Genomic DNA, 23,552 nt, shown 5'->3' with positions numbered 1-23,552 from the left:
TCCTTCCTGTAATGTGGGGACCAGAACTGCACACAGTACTCCAAGTGCGGCCGCACCAGAGTTGTGTACAGTTGCAACATAACGCTACGACTCCTAAATTCAATCCCCCTACCAATAAACGCCAAGACACCATATGCCTTCTTAACAACCTTATCTACTTGATTCCCAACTTTCAGGGATCTATGCACACATACACCTAGATCCCTCTGCTCCTCCACACTATTCAAAGTCCTCCCGTTAGCCCTATACTCAACACATCTGTTATTCCTACCAAAGTGAATTACCTCACACTTCTCCGCATTAAACTCCATCCGCCACCTCTCGGCCCAACTTTGCAACCTGTCTAAGTCTTCCTGCAAACTACGACACCCTTCCTCACTGTCAACCACACCACCGACTTTGGTGTCATCAGCAAATTTGCTAATCCACCCAACTATACCCTCATCCAGATCATTAATAAATATTACAAACAGCAGTGGCCCCAAAACAGATCCCTGAGGTACACCACTTGTAACCGCACTCCATGATGAATATTTACTATCAACCACCACCCTCTGTTTCCTATCCGCTAGCCAATTCCTGATCCAATTTCCTAGATCACCCCCAATCCCATACATCTGCATTTTCTGCAGAAGCCTACCATGGTGAACCTTATCAAACGCCTTACTAAAATCCATATATACCACGTCCACTGCCTTGCCCCCATCCACCTCCTTGGTCACTTTCTCAAAAAACTCAATAAGGTTAGTAAGGCACGACCTACCTGCCACAAAACCATGCTGACTATCACCTATCAATTCATTACTCTCCAAATAACTATAAATCCTATCCCTTATAATTTTTTCCAACATCTTGCCGACAACAGAAGTGAGACTCACCGGTCTATAATTCCCGGGGAAGTCTCTGTTCCCCTTCTTAAACAATGGGACAACATTCGCTAACCTCCAATCTTCTGGTACTATACCAGAGGCCAACGACGACCTGAAGATCAGAGCCAGAGGCTCTGCAATCACTTCTCTTGCCTCCCAGAGAATCCTTGGATAAATCCCATCCGGACCAGGGGATTTATCTATTTTCAGACCCTCCAGAATATCCTGCACATCCTCCTTATCAACTGTAATACTGTCTATTCTACTCCCCTGCAACCCAGTGTCCTCCTCAGCTATATTCATGTCCCCTTGCGTGAACACCGAAGAGAAATATTGGTTCAATGCTTCACCAATCTCCTCCGGTTCCACACATAACTTCCCTCTGCCATCTATAACTGGCCCTAAACTTGCCCTAACCAACCTTCTGTTCTTGACATACCTATAGAACGCCTTAGGATTCTCTTTAACCCTATCCGCCAAAGTCTTCTCATGTCCCCTTTTAGCCCTTCTAAGCTCGCTCTTCAACTCCCTCTTAGCCAATCTAAAGCTTTCTAGTGCACTACCCGAGTGCTCACGTCTCATCCGAACATAAGCCTCCTTTTTCTTTTTAACCAACAAAGAAACTTTTTTGGTGCACCACGGTTCCCTAGCCCTACCAATTCCTCCTTGCCTGACAGGGACATACCTATCACAGACTCGCAGTAGCTGCTCCTTGAAAAAACTCCACATGTCGGACGTTCCCAGTCCCTGTAATCTCCTAGTCCAACCTATGTTTCCTAATTCTCTCCTAATAGCCTCATAATTACCCTTCCCCCAGCTAAAACCACTGGCCCGAGGTTCATGCCTATCCCTTTCCATCACTAAGGTGAACGTAACCGAATTGTGGTCACTATCACCAAAATGCACACCAACTTCCAAGTCTAGCACCTGGTCTGGCTCATTTCCCAGCACCAGATCCAATATAGCCTCACCTCTAGTTGGCCTGTCTACATACTGAGTCAAAAAACCTTCCTGCACGCTTTGAACAAAAACTGACCCCTCTAACGAGCTAGAGCTATAACAATTCCAGTCAATATTAGTCAAGTTAAAATCCCCCATAACAATTGCCCTATTACTTTCACTCCTAAGCAGGATTGACTCCGCAATCCTTTCCTCAACCTCTCTAGAACTTTTAGGAGGTCTATAAAAGACTCCCAACAGGGTGACCTCTCCTCTCCTATTTCTAATCTCCGCCCATACTACCTCAACAGATAAGTCCTCATCAAACCTCCTCTCTGACACTGTGATACAATCTCTGACCAATAATGCTACCCCTCCCCCTCTTCTACCTCCTTCCCTACTTCGACTAAAACATTTGAACCCCGGGACCTGCAGCATCCATTCCTGCCCCTGCTCTATCCATGTCTCTGAAATAGCCACAACATCGAAGTCCCAGGTACTGATCCACGCTGCAAGTTCACCCACTTTATTGCGAATACTCCTGGCATTGAAGTATACACATTTCAAACCCTGCTCCACCCCACCTCTGCAATGCCGTGCATTGCAGTCCCCATCCATGCATCCCTCACTTTCAGCCCCACTACTCAGGATCCCTCCCCCCCCCCGAATCAGTTTAAACCTCCCTGCATGGCCTTAGCAAATTTACCCCCCAGGATATTGGTCCCCTTCTGATTAAGGTGTAGACCATCCTTCTCATAGAGGTCACACCTTCCCCAGTACGAGCCCCAATTGCTTAAGTACCTGAACCCCTCCCTCCTGCACCATCCCCTCAGCCATGAATTCAAACCTTCCCTCTCCCTATTCCTCTCTAAACTATCCCGTGGTACAGGCAAGAGTCCAGAGATAACCACTCTGTCAGTCTTGGCCTTTAGTTTCCACCCCAACTCCATAAATCCCTGCCTAATATCCCCTTCCCCTATCCTCCCTATGTCGTGTGTCCCCACATGTACAATAACTTGTGGTTTATCTCCCTCCCCCCTAAGAGTCCTGAATACCCTGTCAGACACATCCCGGACCCCAGCCCCTGGTAGGCAACACACCAACCCTGAGTCCCTACCTTTAGTTCCGACCCTCCTATCTGTCCCCTTAATTGTGGAGTCCCCAATCACAAGGCCCAGTCTTTTACAGCCCCTAACCACCTGAGCTTTCTCACTCGGCTCACCCCCAGAGATCTGCTCTCTATGCTCAGTTGATTCCTCCTCAACTGTAGCCTCCAGCACCGAAAACCTATTATGGAGGGGAACCGCCCCAGGGGATTGTCTTCCCGATTGCTTCTTACCCCTCCTCCTGGCATTGACCCAAGCCTCATTTCTAGGAGTTACTATTTCTCTATAACTCCTATCAACTTCCACCTCCGCCTCCCGAATTATGCGGAGTACCTCTAACTCCCCCTCCATCTCCTTTACACGCTCCTCCAGAAGCTGCAATCTAATGCACTTCTTACAACTAAAATCTCCTGAAACACTACTGGATTTCCTCACCACATACATCCCACAGGAGATGCAGCATACTGCCTGAACTGCCATCCCTGAAGCCATTACCAGCAAGAAAAAAAGAAAACAAAAAACTTCCCCACACTTATAATTAGGTTAGAGGAGGATGGAAGGGTGGGATCCTCTACCAGTGTCGAGGATCGGGTATCTCCTCTGCACCAATTTATAGGGCTAGGGGCCCGAGAGAAAAAAAAAAACTACAGCTACCGGCAGGCTTCGCGATGCGGCCTTCCGGTTTCCGTTAATTACAAAAAACCTCCCGAAAATTAGACAAAAAAAAACCCCAGAATTTACTCACAGTCCGCGCTCTCTCTCTCACCGCTCACAGTCTCCACCCCGCAGGTCCGCTCCCAGAGGAACAGGAAGTGGCACAGTGGTTAGCACAACTGCTTCACAGTTCCAGGGACCTGGGTTCGATTCCCGGCTTGGGTCACTGTCTGTGTGGAGTTTGCACATTCTCCTCGTGTCTGCGTGGGTTTCCTCCGGGTGCTCCGGTTTCCTCCCACAGTCCAAAGGTGTGCGAGTTAGGTTGATTGGCCGTGCTAAAATTGCCCCTTAGCGTCCTGAGATGCGTAGGTTAGAGGGATTAGCGGGTAAATATGTAGGGATGTGGGGGTAGGGCCTGGGTGGGATTGTGGTCGGTACAGACTCGATGGGCCAAATGGCCTCTTTCTGCGCTGTAGGGTTTCTGTGATTCTATGATGCTGAAATATGAGTCAGGGGAACTGTCCCACTCTCCTTGATGTACGACCATTGTATGGTTTATATCCACACAAGCAACACAGGGCACCAGGTTAAACATTTTATCAAGAGGAACAAACGCCAGTGTGGCACTCCCTCAGATGTACCTACACCATATAGACTGCAGCAGTTCAAGAAGGCAGCTCACCATCATCTTCTGAAGGGCAACTCGGGTGTGTGTGTGTGCGCGCACACTCTGAGTATCCAGATGTGTGCACACATTTATGCGCATGTGTGTGCGCTACCATGGGCACACCGATAGAACAAACAAAGAACAAAGAACAATACAGCACAGGAACAGGCCCTTCGGCCCTCCAAGCCCGTGCCGCTCCCTGGTCCAAACTAGACCATTCTTTTGTATCCCTCCATTCTCACTCCATTCATGTGGCTATCTAGATAAGTCTTAAACGTTCCCAGTGTGTCCGCCTCCACCACCTTGCCCGGCAGCGCATTCCAGGCCCCCACCACCCTCTGTGTAAAATACGTCCTTCTGGTATCCGTGTTAAACCTCCCCCCCTCACCTTGAACCTATGACCCCTCGTGAACGTCACCACCGACCTGGGAAAAAGCTTCCCACTGTTCACCCTATCTATGCCTTTCATAATTTCATACACCTCTATTAGGTCATCCTCCGTCTTTCCAGTGAGAACAACCCCAGTTTACCCAATCTCTCCTCATAACTAAGCCCTTCCATACCAGGGAACATCCTGGTAAACCTCCTCTGCACTCTCTCTAAATGCTCCACGTCCTTCTGGTAGTGTGGCGACCAGAACTGGGCGCAGTATTCCAAATGCGGCCAAACCAACGTTCTATACAACCGCAACATCAGACCCCAACTTTTATACTCTATGCCCCGTCCTATAAAGGCAAGCATGCCATATGCCTTCTTCACTACCTTCTCCACCTGTGCTGCCACCTTCAAGGATCTGTGGACTTGCACACCCAGGTCCCTCTGCATATCTGCACCCTTTATGGTTCTGCCATTTATCGTATAGCTCCCCCCTACGTTAGTTCTACCAAAATGCATCACTTTGCATTTATCTGGATTGAACTCCATCTGCCATTTCTTTGCCCAAATTTCCAGCCTATCTATATCCTTCTGTAGCCTCGACAATATTCCTCACTATCTGCAAGTCCAGCCATTTTCGTGTCGTCCGCAAACTTACTGATCACCCCAGTTACACCTTCTTCCAGATCGTTTATATAAATCACAAACAGCAGAGCTCCCAATACAGAGCCCTGCGGAACACCACCAATCACAGGCATCCAGCCAGAAAAAGACCCTTCCACTACCACCCTCTGTCTTCTGTGACCAAGCCAGTTCTCCACCCATCTAGCCCCTCCCCCTTTATCCCATGAGACCCAACCTTTTGCACCAACCTACCATGAGGGACTTTGTCAAACGCTTTACTAAAGTCCATATAGACAACATCCACGGCCCTTCCCTCGTCGACCATTCTAGTCACTTCTTCAAAAAACTCCACCAGGTTAGTGAGGCATGACCTCCCTCTCACAAAACCATGCTGACTATCGTTAATGAGTTTATTCCTTTCTAAATGCGCATACATCCTATTTCTAAGAATCCTCTCCAACAACTTCCCTATCACAGACGCCAAGCTCACCGGCCTATAATTTTCCAGGTTATCCTTCCTACCCTTCTTAAATAACAGGACCACATTAGCTATCCTCCAATCCTCTGGGACCTCACCTGTGTCCAGTGATGAGACAAAGATTTGCGTCAGAGGCCCAGCGATTTCATCTCTCATCTCCCTGAGCAGCCTTGGATAGATGCCATCAGGCCCTGGGGATTTGTCAGTCTTTATATTCCCTAAAATTCCTAACACTTCCTCCCTTGTAATGGAGATTTTCTCTAACGGGTCAACACTCCCCTCCGAGACACTCCCAGTCAACACATCCCTCTCCTTTGTGAATACCAATGCAAAGTATTCATTTAGGATCTCCCCTACTTCTTTGGGCTCTAAGCATAATTCCCCACTTTTGTCCCTGAGAGGTCTGGTTTTTTCCCTGACAACCCTTTTGTTCCTAGCGTATGAATAAAATGCCTTGGGATTCTCCTTAATCCTGTCTGCCAAGGACATTTCGTGACCCCCTTTTGCCCTTTTAATTCCTCGTTTGAGTTCTTTCCTACTTTCTTTGTATTCCTCCAGAGCTCCCTCCGTTTTTAGCTGCCTGGACCTAACGTACACCTCTCTTTTCTTTTTGACCAATCCCTCAATTTCCCTGGTTATCCACGGTTCTCGAATCCTACCCTTCCTATCCTTTTTTACAGGCACATGCCTATCCTGCAGCCCTATCCTGCAGTTCCTTAAAAGACTCCCACATGCCAGATGTGGATTTACCCTCAAACAGCCTCTCCCAATTTCTGCCTAATCCCACTAAAGTTAGCCTTCCCCCAATCCAACACCTTACCCTTGGGACACCACTCATCCTTTTCCATCACTATCCTAAAGCTAACAGAATCGTGGTCACTATTTGCCACATGTTCCCCTACCGAAACTTTGAAGACCTGACCGAGCTCATTCCTCAGTATTATGTCCAGTATAGCCCCCTCTCTAGTCGGGCTATCTACGTATTGTTCCAAAGAACCTTCCTGTACGCATTTTACAAATTCCTCCCCATTCAGACTCCCAGCCCTACGTGATTTCCAGTCTATACCAGGGAAATTGACGTCTCCCACTACAACAACCCTATTTTTTCTGCACCTATCCATTATCTCCTGACATATCCGTTCTTCCACTTCCCTTGGGCTGTTGGGGGGCCTGTAGTATACCCCCAACATCGTGACTGCACCCTTCCTGTTTCTGAGCTCCACCCACAGTGACTCGTTACACGACCCCTCTGAATTGTCCTCCCTCTGCACCGCTGTAATATGCTCTCCAACTAATACTGCTACTCCCCCACCTCTTTTGGCCCCTCCTCTGTCTCGCCAAAAACACTTGTATCCCGGAATATTCAGTTGCCAGTCCTGTCCCTCTTTCAAGCAAGTCTTTGTCACCGCAACCACATCCAAATTCCTCGTAAGCATTAAGGCCCTAAGTTCGTCTGTCTTACCTGCTACACTCCTTGCATTGACATAGATGCACTCCAGACCTCCAGGCCCAGTGAGGTCATCCTCCCCCAGAGTGCTCTTCTTCTTTGCCAGCCTTGTCCTGGCCCCAAGCTCGTCCCCAGCCTCTACACTTGTAGACAAAATTTTTTGATCCCCACCCCCCTGCCATATTAGTTTAAACCCACCCGAACTGCACTAGCAAAACTTCCAGCCAGGATATTCTTGCCCTTCCAATTTAGTTGTGACCCGTCCTTCTTGTACATTTTTTATATTTCTGTTCATTCCTGTGTTGTCTCTATATATGTACTGAGGGCAGAGGTTCTAAAGAGGGACACTAGACCTATCCCACAGTGCTGTTAGGGAGGGAGTTCCAGGATTTTGACCCAGTGACAGTGAAGGAACAGCTGTTATACTTCCTAGTCAGGATGGTGAGTGGCTTGGAGGGGAACTTCCAGGTGATGGTGTTCCCAGGTATCTGCTGCGCTTATCCTTCTAGATGGTAGTGGTTGTGGGTTTGGAAGGTGCTGCCTAAGGATCCTTGGTGATTTCTAGCAGTGCATCTTGTAGATGGTACACACGGCTGCTACTGTACGTTGTTGGTGGAGGAATTGAATGTTTTGCAAAGGGTAGCAATCAAGCGGGCTGCTTTATCCTGGATAGTGCTGAGCTTCTTGAGTGTTATTGGAGCCGCACCCATCCGGGCAAGTGGAGCGTGTTCCATCACACTCCACTTGTGTCTAAATGGTGGACAGGCTTTGGAGAATTGAGAGGTGAGTTACTCGTTGCAGGATTCCTAGCCTTTGACCTGCTCTGGTATTTGCATGTTTAGTCCAGTTAGTCTCTAGTCAATGGCAACCCAAGGATGTTGATTTCTTTCCTTCTCCTAACCCAAGGAGACTGGGGCTAAACGTGACAAAACCCCAACCCTGATCCCCCAACCATGGCTGTTTGAAGATGATTGGGGATTGAGATCTGATGTTCTCGGAAACTCTTGGCTATAAACAGGCTGAGATTACAAACCACTTTATTGTCATCTTCCTGTCTTACTTATTCTGCCCCACTCCCACTCTTCCATCTTCTAACTAAAAGCCAAACTTGCTAAATACAGTTAAGATATATTGACCTGTGCATGAGTTCCCTTATCTCTGAGTCAGTGGTTGTAAGAACAAACTCCACACACACCACCACTCTTACCCAAGCATTCACAGTCAATGCTGCCAATACAGTACTGAGGAATCATAGAATCCCTACCGTGCAGAAGGAGGCCATTCGGCCCATCGAGCCTGCACTGACCACAATCCCACCCAGACCCCATTCCCATAACCCCACATATTTACCCTGCTAATCCCCTGACACTGAGGGGCAATTTAGCACGGCCAATCAACCTAACCCGCACATCTTTGAAGTGTGGAAGGAAACTGGAGCAAACTCTACACAGACAGTAACCTGAGGCCAGTATTGAACCCGGGTCCCTGGCGCTGTGAGGCAGCAGTGCTAACCCACTGTGCCACCGTGCCACCTAGATCTGAGATGCTAGCCTTGCACACAGCCTGCATTCCCAAACAAGGAGCATGGGGCTGTTCAGCTCCAACCTGGCAGCGGGCAGCGCATGGGGCTGTTCAGCTCCAACCTGGCAGTGGGCAGGTGCTGCCATTGATGTCCTATACCTGTTGCTGCTTTTATATGGACAGGTCACACTGCCATCCCTGTGAGAATGTGTCAGCAGTTTCCATCAAATCTCCAAATATACTGCAGACAATCTCCAAAGGATAAACTTTCAGGAATTTGACTTTGCTTCAATGAGTGGCCAGGCTCTTTAGATAATCCTATTGCCAGCTTTATCAGGATTCAGGGATGATGGCACAGATGGTGCCAGGACGTAAGTCATCCAATGTTGGTATCCTGGCAACACATCAGCCAGGTGCGCTAAGTGACATCAGACATGTGTGTTCAGGTTAGCACAACTGTGCTCCATCCCCTTCATGGCGCACCACTCTCCCCCCTCACCTGCCCCCCCACCCGACTCCCCCCAAACCACCCATCCCCATTTCTGTTACCTTCTCCAACCCCACAATCCCCTGAGATCTCTGTGCTCCTGTAAACTCTGACCTCTTGCGCAATATCCATGTTCGTCGCTCGACCATTGGGGGCAATGCTTTCACCTGCCGGGATCCTAAGCTTTGGAATTCTCTCCCTAAAGCTCTTTTTCTTTCGAATTCTCTCTAACTTTGTCTCTCTAACTTTCTCTTACTCTCTCTAACTCTAACTCTTTCTCTCCAGCTCTAACTTTCTCTTGCTCTCTCTAACTCTCTCTCTGTAACTTCCTCTCTCTAACCTTCTCTCTCTAACTTTCTCTCTCTAACTCTCTCTCCAACTCTCTAACTCTCTCTAACTCTCTCTAACTCTCTCACTCTCTCTCTAACTCTAACTCTCTCTCTTTCTAACTCTCGCTCTCTTTAACTCTCTCTCCCTCTCTAACTCTCTCACTCTCTCTCTAACTCTAACTCTCTCTCTTTCTAACTCTCTCTCTCTCTAACTCTCTCCCCTCCTTGAAAACAATCCTTCGAACCAGCTTCTTTGACCAAATGTTTGCCCACCTTTCTTGGTGTTAGTTTCTGTAAGATTATGCCCCTCCATGAGGCACTTTGGGACATTTGTATCACGTTAAAGGTGCTATATAAATGCAAATTGTGATTTTAATTACGTAGGTGACTCAGAATCAGAAACATAGAAACTAGAAGCAGGAGGAGGCCATTCGGCCCTTTGAGTTTGTTCCACCATTCATCTTGATCATGGATGATCATCAAATTCAATATCCTGATCCCCCCCTTCCTCCCATATCCCTTGATCCCTTTAGCCCCAAGAGCTGTATCTAATTTCTTCTTGAAATCACACAGCATTTTGGCCTCAACTACTTTCTGTGGTAGTGAATTCCACACATTCACCACCCTCTGGGTGAAGAAATTTCTCCTCACCTCAGTTCTAAAAGGTTTACCCCCTTATTCTCAAACAATGAACCCTAGTTCGGGACTCCCCCACCATTGGGAACATTCTTTCTGAATCTACCCTGTCTAACCCTGTTAGAATTTTATAAGTTTCTATGAGATCCCCTCTCTCTCTTCTAAACTCCAGTGAATATAATCCTAACTGACTTAGCCTCTCCTCAAATGACAGACCTGCCATCCCAGGAATCAGCCTGGTAAACCTTCGCTGTATTCCCGCTATAGCAAGGACATCCTTCCTCAGATAAGGACACCAAAACTGCACACAATGCTCCAGGTGTGGCCTCACCAACGCCCTGTAGAATTGCAGCAAAACATCCCTATCCCTATACTCAAATCCTCTCGCTATGAAGGCCAACATACCATTTGCCTTCTTTACTGCCTGCTGTACCTGCACACTTACTTTCAGCAACTGATGCACGAGGTCTCCAAGGTCTCATTGAGTATCCACCTCTCTCAATTTCCCTCCATTCAAGTAATAATCTGTCTTCCTATTATTGCTATTGAGGTGGATAACCTCACATTTGTCCACATTATACTGCATCTACCACGCAGATGCCCACACACTCAGCCTGTCCAAATCACGCTGAAGCATCTCTGCATCCTCCTCACAGCTCACCCTCCCACCCAACTTTGTATCATCTGCAAATCTGGAGATAATCCATTCAGTTCCCTCTTCCAAATCATTAATATATAATGTGAACAGTTGTGGTCCTCGTACAGATCCCTGCGGAACCCACTAGTCACTGACTGCCAAGCAGAAAAAGACCCATTTATGCCAACTCTCTACTTCCTATCCGTTAACCAGCTTTCTATCCATCTCAAGACATTACCTGCAATCCCATGTGCTTTAACTTTACAAAGTAGTATGTTATGTGAGACCCTGTTGAGGGTGTGGCACAGTAGTTAGCACTGCTGCCTCACAGCATAGGGACCCGGGTTCGATTCTAGCCTCGGGTCACTGTCTGTGCAAAGTTCTCCCTGTGTCTATGTGGGTTTCCTCCGGGTGCTCCGGTTTCCTCCCACAGTCTGAAAGACGTGCTGGTTAGGTGCATTGGCCGTGCTAAATTCTCCCTCAGTGTACCTGAACTGGTGCCGGAATGTGGCGACTAGGGGATTTTCACAGTAACTTCATTGCAGTGTTAACGTAAGCCTACTTGTGACACTAATAAATAAACTTTAAAATTTTAAAAACTCTGAAAGTCTAAATAAACAACATCCACTGGTTCTCTTCAGCCAACTCTACTAGTTACATCCTCAAAAAATTCCAATAGATTCATCAAGCATGATTTCCCTTTTGTAAATCCATGCTGACTTTGTCTGGTTATACCACTGCCTTCCAAATGCTGAGTTATGAAACCCTTGATAATGGACTCCAGCAACTTCCCCAGTACCGACGTTAGGCTCACTGGGCTATAGTTCCCGGTTTTCTCTCTACCTCCCTTTTTGAATAGCGGGCTTACATTAGCTACCCCCCAATCTGCAGGAACCAGTCCAGAGTCCAAAGAATTTTGGAAAATAACCACCAATGGATCTACTATTTCCAGGGCCATTTCCTTAAATACTCTGGGATGGTTGCATGGTGGCACAGTGCTGCCTCACAGTGCCAGGGACCCGGGTTCGATTCCTGGCTTGGGTCACTGTCCGTGTGGAGTTTGCACGTTCTCCCTGTGCACAGTCCAAAGATGTGCGGATTAGGTTGATTGGCCATGCTAAATTGCCCATAGTGTCCCGGGATGCATAGGTTAGAGGGATTAGCGGGGTAAATGTGTGCAGTTGTGGGCTTAGGGCCTGGGGTGGGATTGTTGTCGGTGCAGACTCGATGGGCCAAATGGCCTCCTGCTGCACTGTAGGTTTTCTATGATTCTAAGATTATCAGGACCTGGAGATTTACCCACCTTCAATCCCATCAATTTTCCCCAAGACCATTTCTCTACTAATGCTGATTTCCTTCAGCTCTTTACTAAACCCAGCAGACAGTAGCAACATTTCAATACCAAACTGCAACATGAATTTGATGGACATGATCTGTGCGGGTCAAACAGAACGCGGGGAAATAAAATGCTTCAGTCCAGGAGAGTATAAAAAGCCAATACAAGGAAGCAGAGAGCTGAGCTGCCAGAGTGATAAATATTACAAACCAAAGTTAGTCAGCAATTAACAAAGCTAACAGAATAACAGAGCAGAATGTAAACAGCAGAATGGTACAGTCCATTAACTGCACCCTTTGAATAATGTTACTGGCTCTGGTCGCCAAGAAACAAGAGAGAAAATATCCAGACAGCGAGGCAGCCAGCAATCTTGAAACTGATCTGGTGCCTCAGTCCTGGAGGTAAATGGGAGGAAGCTGGAGCTCGTTCGCTTGGGAGTGAGGCGATCGGTGGGAGGTGAATTCATAGACAAGGGGCACAAGGCTCTTAAACCGGAGAAAGGTGAAAAAAAAAAGCACATCTCTCCTAATCAGCTTTGAATCGTGGGGGTGAGTAGCAGGATGTAGCTTTCAGCTGTAGGCCTGGTGTCAGGGAATTAGGCTTTGCTGAGTAGGTGTGGATTTAACATTGGATAAAGGAAAGGTGACAAAAGCCCCGAAATCAAATGACTGGAGGAATGTTGAGGTCCCTCAAAGATGGGCTGAATGGTTTGTCTCATTGGTAATTATCTTGCGACAGGCAAACGGCAGGGCTTTTGATGATGGCACTAAAATAGTGGATCCCTATTTCTGGAGCCATATTTTTAGCAACTGAAAAGTCTATTGTATTCAAACATGTGGATCACTCCTTATTCCTCAGGAGGCATCTTGAACACCTCTGCACAGAGACCATAGGAGAAAGGAGAATGTAATAAGTGAAAAACTATGTGCCAGATTCAATAAAAAAAACTTAATTAAAACTAACAGAAGGGAAGAAGCATAAAGAAGAGAAACATTGGGTCCGATTTTACCATCAACTTGCACCCTTTTTCGAGCGCGAAAACTTGGTAAAGTCGGGCGTGAGATGAGTACCGCGATCCGTGCCCGCCTCCACGTCGGTTCCCACTTTACCAAGGCCTGTAAATGGCCACGATCAGGACCGTGCCCGAAACGGGTGCGGCTGCCATTTAAATGCATTTAAATCCACTACCACTCAGCCTGAGAACAGTGGGGCGGGGCTAAGGGGCTCCCGCTGCCACTCTGCCTGTGGTCAGTGAAGGGGAGGGGGGGGGGGTGTCCGCTGCCATTCTGCCTGAGATCGACAGGGGGGAAGTGGGGGAGGGGCCTGTGATCAGTCTGTGTGGGGGGGGGAATGGGGGAATAAGGGGGTCAGTAATGTTGGGGGGGTGGGGCAATGTCTGTGGGGGCCGGGGGGGGGGGGGGGGTGGGGGGGGTGGGGGGGGAGGCATTATCCGGCCCGGGAGCGATGTAAGAACATAAGAACATAAGAAATAGGAGCAGGAGTAGGCCATCTGGCCCTTCGAGCCTGCCCCGCCATTCAACAAGATCATGGCTGATCTGAAGCGAATCAGTTCCACTTACCCGCCTGCTCCCCATATCCCCTAATTCTCTTATCGATCAGAAAACTATCTACACGTGATTTAAACATATTCAACGAGGAAGCCTCCACCACTTCAATGGGCAGAGAATTCCAGAGATTCACTACCCTCTGAGAGAAGAAGTTCCCCCTCAACTCTGTTCTGAACCGGCCCCCCCTTATTTTGAGGCTGTGCCCTCTAGTTCTGGTTTCCCTTCTAAGTGGAAAGAATCTCTCCACCTCTACCCTATCCAGCCCCTTCATTATCTTATATGTCTCTATAAGATCACCCCTCATCCTTCTAAACTCCAACGAGTACAGACCCAATCTGTTTAATCTCTCCTCATAAGCTATACCCCTCATCTCCGGTATCAACCTGATGAACCTTCTCTGCACTCCCTCCAAGGCCAATATATCCTTTCGCAAATAAGGGGACCAAAACTGCACACAGTACTCCAGTTGCGGCCTCACCAGTGCCTTGTACAGTTGCAGCAAGACCTCCCTGCTTTTATATTCTATCCCCCTCGCGATAAAGGCCAACATTCCATTTGCCTTCTTGATCACCTGCTGCACCTGCAGACTGAGTTTTTGCGATTCGTGCACAAGGACCCCCAGGTCCCTCTGCACAGTCGCACGATGTAATTTTTCTCCATTTAAATAATATTCCAATTTACTATTATTTCTTCCAAAGTGGATAACCTCACATTTGCTAACGTTATATTCCATCTGCCAGATCCTCACCCACTCGCTCAGCTTATCCAAATCTCTCTGCAGACTTTCTGCATCCTCCACGCAATTCGCTTTCCCACTCACCTTCATGCCATCAGCAAACTTGAATACCCTAGATTCAGTCCCCTCCTCCAGATCATCTATGTAAATGGTAAACAATTGAGGCCCCAGCACCGATCCCTGCGGCACGCCACTGGTCACTAACTGCCAACCAGAAAAGCACCCATTTATCCCAACTCTCTGCTTCCTGTTAGATAGCCAATCCCCAATCCACGCCAACACCTTACCCCTAACTCCGTGTACGCCAATCTTCTGCAGCAACCTTTTGTGAGGCACCTTATCGAACGCCTTCTGGAAATCTAAAAACACCACATCCACCGGTTCCCCTCTGTCAACCGCACTAGTGACATCTTCATAAAAGTCCAGTAGATTCGTCAAACTCGACTTTCCCTTCATGAATCCATGCTGTGTCTGCTTGATCGAACCATTCTTATTCAGGTGCTCTGTTATTTCCTCTTTAATAATGGACTCTAGCATCTTCCCAACTACGGACGTTAAGCTAACCGGCCTGTAGTTACCCGCCTTTTGTCTACTTCCTTTTTTAAACAGCGGTGTAACAGTAGCTGTTTTCCAGTCAGCCGGCACTACCCCAGAGTCCAGCGAATTTTGATAAATTACTACTAACGCATCTGCTATTACCTCAGCCATTTCTTTCAGTACCCTGGGATGCATTCCATCCGGGCCCGGGGACTTGTCTACCTTCAGCCCTATTAGTCTACCAAGCACCACCTCCTTAGTAACAGTAATTGTATTAAGGACCTCCCCTCCCACCAACTCTCGACCTCTAATATTCGGCAAACTATTTGTGTCTTCCACCGTGAAGACCGACACAAAGAACTTATTTAAAGTCTCAGCCATTTCCTCGTTTTCCATTATTAAATCCCCCCTCTCATCTTCCAAGGGTCCAACATTCACTCTAGCCACTCTATTCCTTTTTATATACTTGTAAAAACTTTTACTATCATTTTTTATATTTTGAGCTAGTTTAGTTTCATAATCTATCTTTCCTTTCTTAATCGCTTTCTTAGTCGTTCTTTGTTTTTCTTTAAAGCATTCCCAATCCACTAATTCTCCACTATTTTTGGCCACTCTGTACGCATCTGATTTTATTTTAATACTCTCCTTTATTTCCTTCGTTATCCACGTCCGGTTATCCTTTTTCTTACAGTCCTTCTTTATCACCGGAATATATTTTTGCTGAGTGCCTGAGAACAGGTCTAAAAGTCGGATCTGAAACACTCCCAGTTTCAAGTCCGCCCAGCGCTAGAATCCAAATGGTAAAATAAGGACCATTGTTTTTTTTTTGTTTATTTATTAGTCACAAGTAAGGCTTACATTAACACTGAAATGAAGTTACTGTGAAAATCCCCCAGTCGTCACACTCCGATGCCTGTTCGGGTAACACTGAGGGAGAATTTAGCATGACCAATGAACCCTAACTCGCACGTCTTTCGGACTGTGGGAGGAAACCGGAGCACCCGGAGGAAACCCATGCAGACATGAGGAGAATGTACAAACTCCACACAGACAGTGACCCGAGCCAGGAATCGAACCCGGGTCCCTGGAGCTGTGAGGCAGCAGTGCTGACCACTGTGCGATTAAGCCAACTCTACACGTTAAAGGCTGCATTCAGAGAATTCAGGGAGTAAAGGTACTATTTTATTTAAGCTTGGAGGAACAAATCAATGGGCAATTTAAAGAATAATTTTGCTGTTTCATTTTCAGTGCAGAGTTAAACAGTTTTTTGTTCCAATTTTTATATTTAGAATCGTTGCTGGTGCTTTGTTTTGGAGAAAGTTAGGGGAGAGAAAAGGAATGCTTTTGGAGGATAGCGTATAAAGAAAAGAGACAATGAATGTGGAAAAACAGCCACGTGCAGGAATAAAGCACATCACATGTGTAGAGTATTTTAGTAGAGAATAGTGTAAATGTACAATGCCAGGAAAAATAACTTGACAGGATATTTGTGTAGCTTTTACAAAACTAAACGGGCGTAAGCACATTCAGTTTGGAGCAAGTTTCTCCCCTTGTAGAAATGTTTCACCTTTATCTTCCTGACTGAATCCATATCCAGCAACTCCTGTCCTTAGATAACTTGCTTCACTTGCAGTGGGCAGCATGGTGGCACAATGGTTAGCACTGCTGCCTCACAGCGCCAGGGACCCGGGTTCGATTCCCGGCTTGGCTGACTGTCTGTGTGGAGTTTGCACGTTCTCCCCGTGTCTGCATGGGTTTCCTCCAGGTGCTCCGCTTTCCTCCCACAGTCCGAAAGACGTGCTGGTTAGGGTGCATTGGCCATGCTAAATTCTCCTTCAGTGTACCTGGACAGGTGCTGGAGTGTGGCAACTAGGGAATTTTCATAGTAACTTCATTGCAGTGTTAATGTAAGCCTACTTGCGACAATAATACATGCTGGTTCGGTGCATTGACCCAAACAGGCACCAGAGAGTGGCGACGAGGGGCATTTCACAGTAACTTCATTGTTGTGTTAATGTAAGCCTTACTTGTGACTAATAAATCAATAAGCTTTAACTTTTAACTAAACTTTAAGTTAATGCCCCTAATTTTGAAGTGACTGACGGGTTTGTATATGAAGTCGGAAATTATACCTCTATAGGCTGGTATGAGTCAAAAATACAGTCATGCTTTATTCTCATAAGCTTATGGGAGAACTTGACCCCTTGAAAGCGGAAGCCAAAGTTCTCACTGAACACAAGAAGCATGGATATTTATACATCAGGGTTCCCAATACAAGTCATGAAGCAAAGTCCAGTTAACAGTCCTTGATCGTAAATTATAGTTCCTTTAACAGCTTCTGATAGTCTTTGGATCATGGTTAGAGACCATCTGGTATCCTTGGGTCATAAAGCACAATTCTCCTGGTCGTTGCAGTCAAGGTGTCACCTCTGGTCCCCTGCTCTTCCCACAGCATTTCCTTTGAAGTGACTGAGTGACTGAGTGCAACTGTCCCAGTGGGAGTCCTCCTTCAAATGGCCATTCTCGCACTCTACCATTTGGTCGCTGCTTCCTCTGTTTAAATCATAGACAAGCCCACGGGAAAGAAAGACTTACCCCCTAATATCTATAGTTAACTGTCCGTTTTATCAGAATGATATAAACAAGCGAGGGAACCATGAACAAATGGCTTATACTAAAGTAAAAGATGAAAGACATGAACAAATGGCTTATGCTACTACCAGGAGCAATATAAAAAAGGGATGACTCGCCACAAGGAAACGTTAGGTTTGTGATACATTCCAGGTACAAAGTTCAACCTTTTAGTACAAAATACATTGAGTACAAAAAACATTAACCCTTTCCCTTCTTCAATCCCCCCTTTTGGTCAGAGGCCAAGTGCAAACATGGCCCCATGACCAATTTAGAGCCAAATGTTACCAATACATATGGGCCTACCTCCTTCATCAGGAAGTCTGCCCCTTCTGCCTGTACACTTGCACTCGGCATAATTCGGGCTGTTACCGTTTTACAACAAGCGTTCAATAATGCCATACAAATACAACATGCAATAAGAATGACAATTAATACAATTAACCCGTGCATCAGATATGATTCCCACGACCTGAACCATTGCCCCAGCGATCCCGGAGGGTTATAATTATGATATTGGCTCCCTTCACCTTGTATTGTCATAGCCACTTGTTTGATATGATCTGCCAAACGAGTTATATTTTCCGAAACATCTGGGATATACGTGCAGCATTCAGATTCAATTATAGCGCACGTTCCTCTCTGGAAAGCCAACACATTATCAAGTGTCAATCGGTTCTATAAAGCAACAGTCCGGATAGCTACAACCTCAGCTGATACTTCAGAGAAGGCTGTGCTCACCTCCTCGAACCTGTCTCTAGTTTCATTTGCAATTCTCTCCAAGGTCGAGGCCATATGTATAAGTTCCTGTGCTGCTTTTGCTGTCCCATAAAGTGGGAAAGCTATCATAAAGAACCATTCTGTCTCAGTAACGGTGAATATAGGGTACCACATATACTAAATAATACGATCCTACCCAATCCCAAGGAAGCCATGGGTAGGCATTGTTTCCACAGACACAACAGGTACCGTTATATGCAGCCACGCTGCTCATATAAGTAGAGGAGAGGCTGACCAGGACATCAGCAGTAGGGCAATGGATTGTAATCTGTTGCGCCAAAGCCCAGGCATCACTGGTGACATTAACCTGCTGGGTACAGTGGCTACGGCCAATAAGTATGGTTCCGTTTCTTACCAAGCAGATAGATCCCCCTTGTTGGTTTTTCACAACATGCCTGATGGGGTTTTAAATGTCACTTTCCTTGTCCCATTGTGGGTTCCATTCTGATCCGAAATCCCCTCTACTATTCCCGGAGATGACAAAGGGATAGGGAATAAAGGACTTTCTCCCCTTTCCTTCGTGCATGGGAATATGTGAGCAGACCCAGCACTTGCTCAAAATTTTGACTGCAATACATACAAGTGAGACATATACATGAAAGTGTTCATGTGATGGGGCCTGATTTTAGAGGATTGGTACAATGATTGCTTGGATCGACCAAATCTCGTGTTGATGTACACATCCTCCCGAGCCCTCTGCTGTTGCCGGGTACAGATCCATCCCGGTCCCTCAGCTAAACACCAAAAATTCCAGTTACACCACATTACATGCATGTGAGATCCCAATCACCTCGCCCCTCCAACAGAGTTAGCATCATGGCATGGTTAAGGAATCCCAAGCAGCGGTCCCGACGGGTTACCTCCCAGGGACTTATTCCATGTGTCAGAAGGTTACAATAGACAGAGCCATCGTTACAGAGAAGCTTGTGATGCTCTATCCTCAAGTCTACACAATTCCATCTATACTTCCCCTCCGTAACTAGCAGGGCAAGGGTTGTGAGAAGCAGCAAGAAAATCATCCTATCACTTAACTAATAACCCGCGCGACCGTTATACAATGGTCCAAAGGCTATACCGCCCGCGCGCCACTGCCCGCGAACCCGTTCAGCTTGCTTGGAGGTCAACCGTTTCACATATCTGTGAATTAAGCACACTACACAATTTTAACTTTATAGGGGCCCTCCCATTGAAGGGCGAACCCAGGTTTGTCAAGTAGTGCTTTTACTTGGACGCAACTTCCCGCCCGTCAGGGAGCATTTCAAGCTCTCTCTCTCTGTCTCTTTGTTCCGGATTGTCTTTTACCAATTTGCGCATCCCTTTAAGTTGGGTGCTTAGTTCCAACACATATTTCCTGAATTCATCTTTTAGTGAACCTACATCATCACCCATTCTGTCATTAATTCATAAGGGTTAATTCGGTTGTCTGGTTTGTGGTAATTCTTAATCTCATCAGTATAGTGGGCAATATCTCTGTCCACAATTTCCCCGTGTCTGTATGGCTTTAGCTAGTACATTATACAGTTAACTACACACCCCCCTTCCATAGGAAGCTTAGTGTGAATTAAATAACACTTTAAACTGTTTTTTTGCTACAGTTGTACATCCATTCATTTGTATATCATCTCATCAAAAAACGGCGCATTCCCCATTAAAATCACATACCATACAGCTCCAATCTTTATATAATGTACCCCGACATTATCTCTAGTTTAATCATTTGTATGGCGAGGAAAACAGGAAGCTCCAACAGAATGATGTTTTATCAACACACAACATATAATATATAACTAAATTATACAAGGTTTAAATCCTTTCTTAACAAAATTCAAACACAGGTTTATTCAAAATTCAAATTGGCTATTTCCAACTTCAAATTATGTACTTTGATTTTGAAACTTCAATTTATCTTCTAATTTTATTCAAACTCTGTATCAAACCCACTGTTGTAAAATCACATCAAAACAAACAACTCTGTTAAACACACACAGACACACATGGAAGCTTCCAACACTCATTCAAACTTAACATCTTAAACTGAGATGTAAGTAAAACATTTAAAAGAATACAGAACTTGGATTAAGACAGTCACTTTTATTCTTCTTTCTTCCAAACTGTAATTAAAACTCAAAACAGAAGTAAATGCAAGAAACCTTATCACTTTAATCTTTATCAGTCTTCACACCCCCCCCAGCATTCCTGAGGCTAAACTAAGGTCATTTATTACCCGCAATAAACACTCCACAAGAACAAAGGTTTCAACAATTCCTGCTCTCAATTTAATACAACAACAACCACCTACATTCGACTAGAAACCAGATCACACAAACACACTGAAATACAAAAACTAAGATCTCTCCTATCCACCTCCAGGTATGCCATTCGCCCATTCTACCAACTCATCATAGTTCGGGGTACTGAGAATTCCCATTTTAAGGAGTTTTTGGTGAACACTAAAGAATTCATCCTTAAAAGCCTGGATGAACGCTCGATCCCCTTGACCTGGGTTTCCTTGTCCAGAGCACTCCTGATGTACCTGGAACAACCATCCCCCACATTCAGAAGCTCCTTTTAGCTGTTTCGTTGTGGTCATTCTGCTCCAGTTAGTGGGAGCATTTCCTAATACTCTCAGAATTTCTACTTTAAACTGGGCGAAGGGTGTCTGTTGGGCATCTATCTCTGATGTTAGGGCGACTACATGTGTCCACCGTCCCCCACTATAATCCTGTGCTGGAGGAGCGGCGGGTCCACCTGCTACCTGCCTCCACTTATCCGCTGGACAGGCTGCCCTGACCAGCTGGTGTACGTCTCTCAGGTGAAATAGGTGTCCTACCCAAATTGTGTCTAATTCTTCCCAGCAATTAGTGTTTGCGCTTCTAGGTTGTAATTTACCCAGGGAAGCCATTATCTGCTGCCTCTCACCCAGGGTGAAAGGTTCATAATTTACTTTTGGCTGCAAATCTGTTCCCCCTCGGGTTACTAGCACTAAGTTGTGTTCTAGGGCTTCCCATTCCTCTGGAAGAGTGTTTAGTTCCTGTTGTATGGACTCATAAGGAGGTAGAGGAATAGTTTCCCCTCTCCATTGCTTTTCTTCTAATACTTGGTTTTGTTTCTCCAGTTCCCTTACTCTGCATTCTAACTCCCCTAATCCTTTCTTTATCCTCACTCCACTTTTGAGTAGAGGCAACGACTTGCTCAATTAGTCCAGCTAACTGATGTATTAACAATACTCCTATTTTCTTTGTCATGTTTCTCTTTTCTTTATCCAACCACTTATGCTGTTGGCCCAGAGGGCAGGATAAGTTCCACCCCCCTTTTCTCATCTGTTCAATGAATTTGTTCCTCTCAGTCATACACTCATTTATCAGGGATTCCGGTAGTCCCCACTGTCCTTGTACTTGTGATCCCGCCATAATACAGATAAGTTTTATACTCACCACTTGGAGCCTTCTATTCTCCCTTCTCACTCTCCCACTCCTAGGTCGCTCTTATCAGAGTCCGGTGTTACCTGTCAGGGGTGATCAAATCCCTCCGTACCACCGCTTACACTATTAAGCTTACACTATTCCAGTGATCACTCAGACAGTTTCTCTCTCACACAAACAGTTTCTTTCTCGCTCACGTCTGAGCATCACATCTCAGGCAACCTTTCTCCAGTCTCTATACCCACTTCAAAATCCTGACCTCAGCGTGGGGGATTTCCCCTCTTAACTTTTGGTCTAAGGCTGGGTATAAAAGACAAATGCCTCCTTGTCCGTATATGTTCAGTTCAGACGTCTTTCACTCTCACACACTCTCATCACATATGATCAGCCCACTGTAGTTTGACTCACCCTATTAGGTTCAGAACTCTATTCCAGTGCACAGGTTGTGGCCATTCAACCTGGGCCTGCAAACAGAGTCCCACAAACAGATCCGGGGTTTTTTTGTCCCGGGTTTCGGCACCAAAACTGAAGTCGGAAATTATACCTCTATAGGCTGGTGTGAGTCAAAAATACAGTCATGCTTTATTCTCATAAGCTTATGGGAGAACTTGACCCCTTGAAAGCGGAAGCCAAAGTTCTCACTGAACACAAGAAGCATGGATATTTATACATCAGGGTTCCCAATACAAGTCATGAAGCAAAGTCCAGTTAACAGTCCTTGATCGTAAATTATAGTTCCTTTAACAGCTTCTGATAGTCTTTGGATCATGGTTAGAGACCATCTGGTATCCTTGGGTCATAAAGCACAATTCTTCTGGTCGTTGCAGTCAAGGTGTCACCTCTGGTCCCCTGCTCTTCCCACAGCGTTTCCTTTGAAGTGACTGAGTGACTGAGTGCAACTGTCCCAGTGGGAGTCCTCCTTCAAATGGCCATTCTCGCACTCTACCATTTGGTCGCTGCTTCCTCTGTTTAAATCATAGACAAGCCCACGGGAAAGAAAGACTTACCCCCTAATATCTATAGTTAACTGTCCGTTTTATCAGAATGATATAAACAAGCGAGGGAACCATGAACAAATGGCTTATACTAAAGTAAAAGATGAAAGACATGAACAAATGGCTTATGCTACTACCAGGAGCAATATAAAAAAGGGATGACTCGCCACAAGGAAACGTTAGGTTTGTGATACATTCCAGGTACAAAGTTCAACTTTTTAGGTACAAAATACATTGAGTACAAAAAACATTAACCCTTTCCCTTCTTCAGTATAGGATATTGTCATAAATTGCTAATGCTTCTATGTGAGTTATAAAGGGATATTGACAGATATCCCTATTGTTCTGAAATGGGGTACTTAAAAAACATTCTCTCTTGTGATGTGAGTGTCAAAATTCATTCGGGGGATGTGGACATCGCTGGACAGCCCAGCATTCATTGCTATCCCTAATTGCCCTTGAGAAGGTGGTGACGAGTTGCCTTCTTGAACCACAGTAAGTAGTCTCACAACACCAGGTTAAAGTCCAACAGGTTTATTTGGTAGCACGAGCTTTCAGATTGCTGCTCCTTCATCAGGTGAGTGCCTGATGAAGGAGCAGCGCTCCGAAAGCGCTGGCACTCCCTGATGAAGGGGCAGCGCTCCGAAAGCTCGTGCTACCAAATAAACCTGTTGGACTTTAACCTGGTGTTGTGAGACTACTTACTGTGCCTACCCCAGTCCAACACCGGCACCTCCACTTCTTGAACCACTGCAGTCCATGGGGTGTCGGTACACCC

General features: G+C 46.1%; 1 protein-coding gene across 4 annotated transcripts in view; it reads left to right on the top strand.

Annotated features, from left to right (window-relative positions):
* LOC144479658 (N-acetyllactosaminide beta-1,3-N-acetylglucosaminyltransferase 3-like) overlaps nt 1-23,552 on the top strand; it is an 84,748-nt gene that overhangs the window by 12,397 nt on the left and 48,799 nt on the right. The window contains exon 1 of one of the 4 annotated variants that reach the window (XM_078198655.1): nt 12,453-12,606. The exons of 2 other annotated variants lie outside the window; for them this stretch is intronic. The gene's annotated coding sequence lies outside the window, so the exon portion shown is untranslated. Of the gene's footprint in view, nt 1-12,452; nt 12,654-23,552 lie in introns of those variants that run through there. One more of the 4 variants, XM_078198653.1, reaches the window with a different exon arrangement.

Source organism: Mustelus asterias, chromosome 26 (assembly GCF_964213995.1).
Source record: "Mustelus asterias chromosome 26, sMusAst1.hap1.1, whole genome shotgun sequence".
NCBI lineage: Eukaryota > Metazoa > Chordata > Chondrichthyes > Carcharhiniformes > Triakidae > Mustelus > Mustelus asterias.
This window is presented reverse-complemented; position numbering and strand designations above follow the sequence as displayed.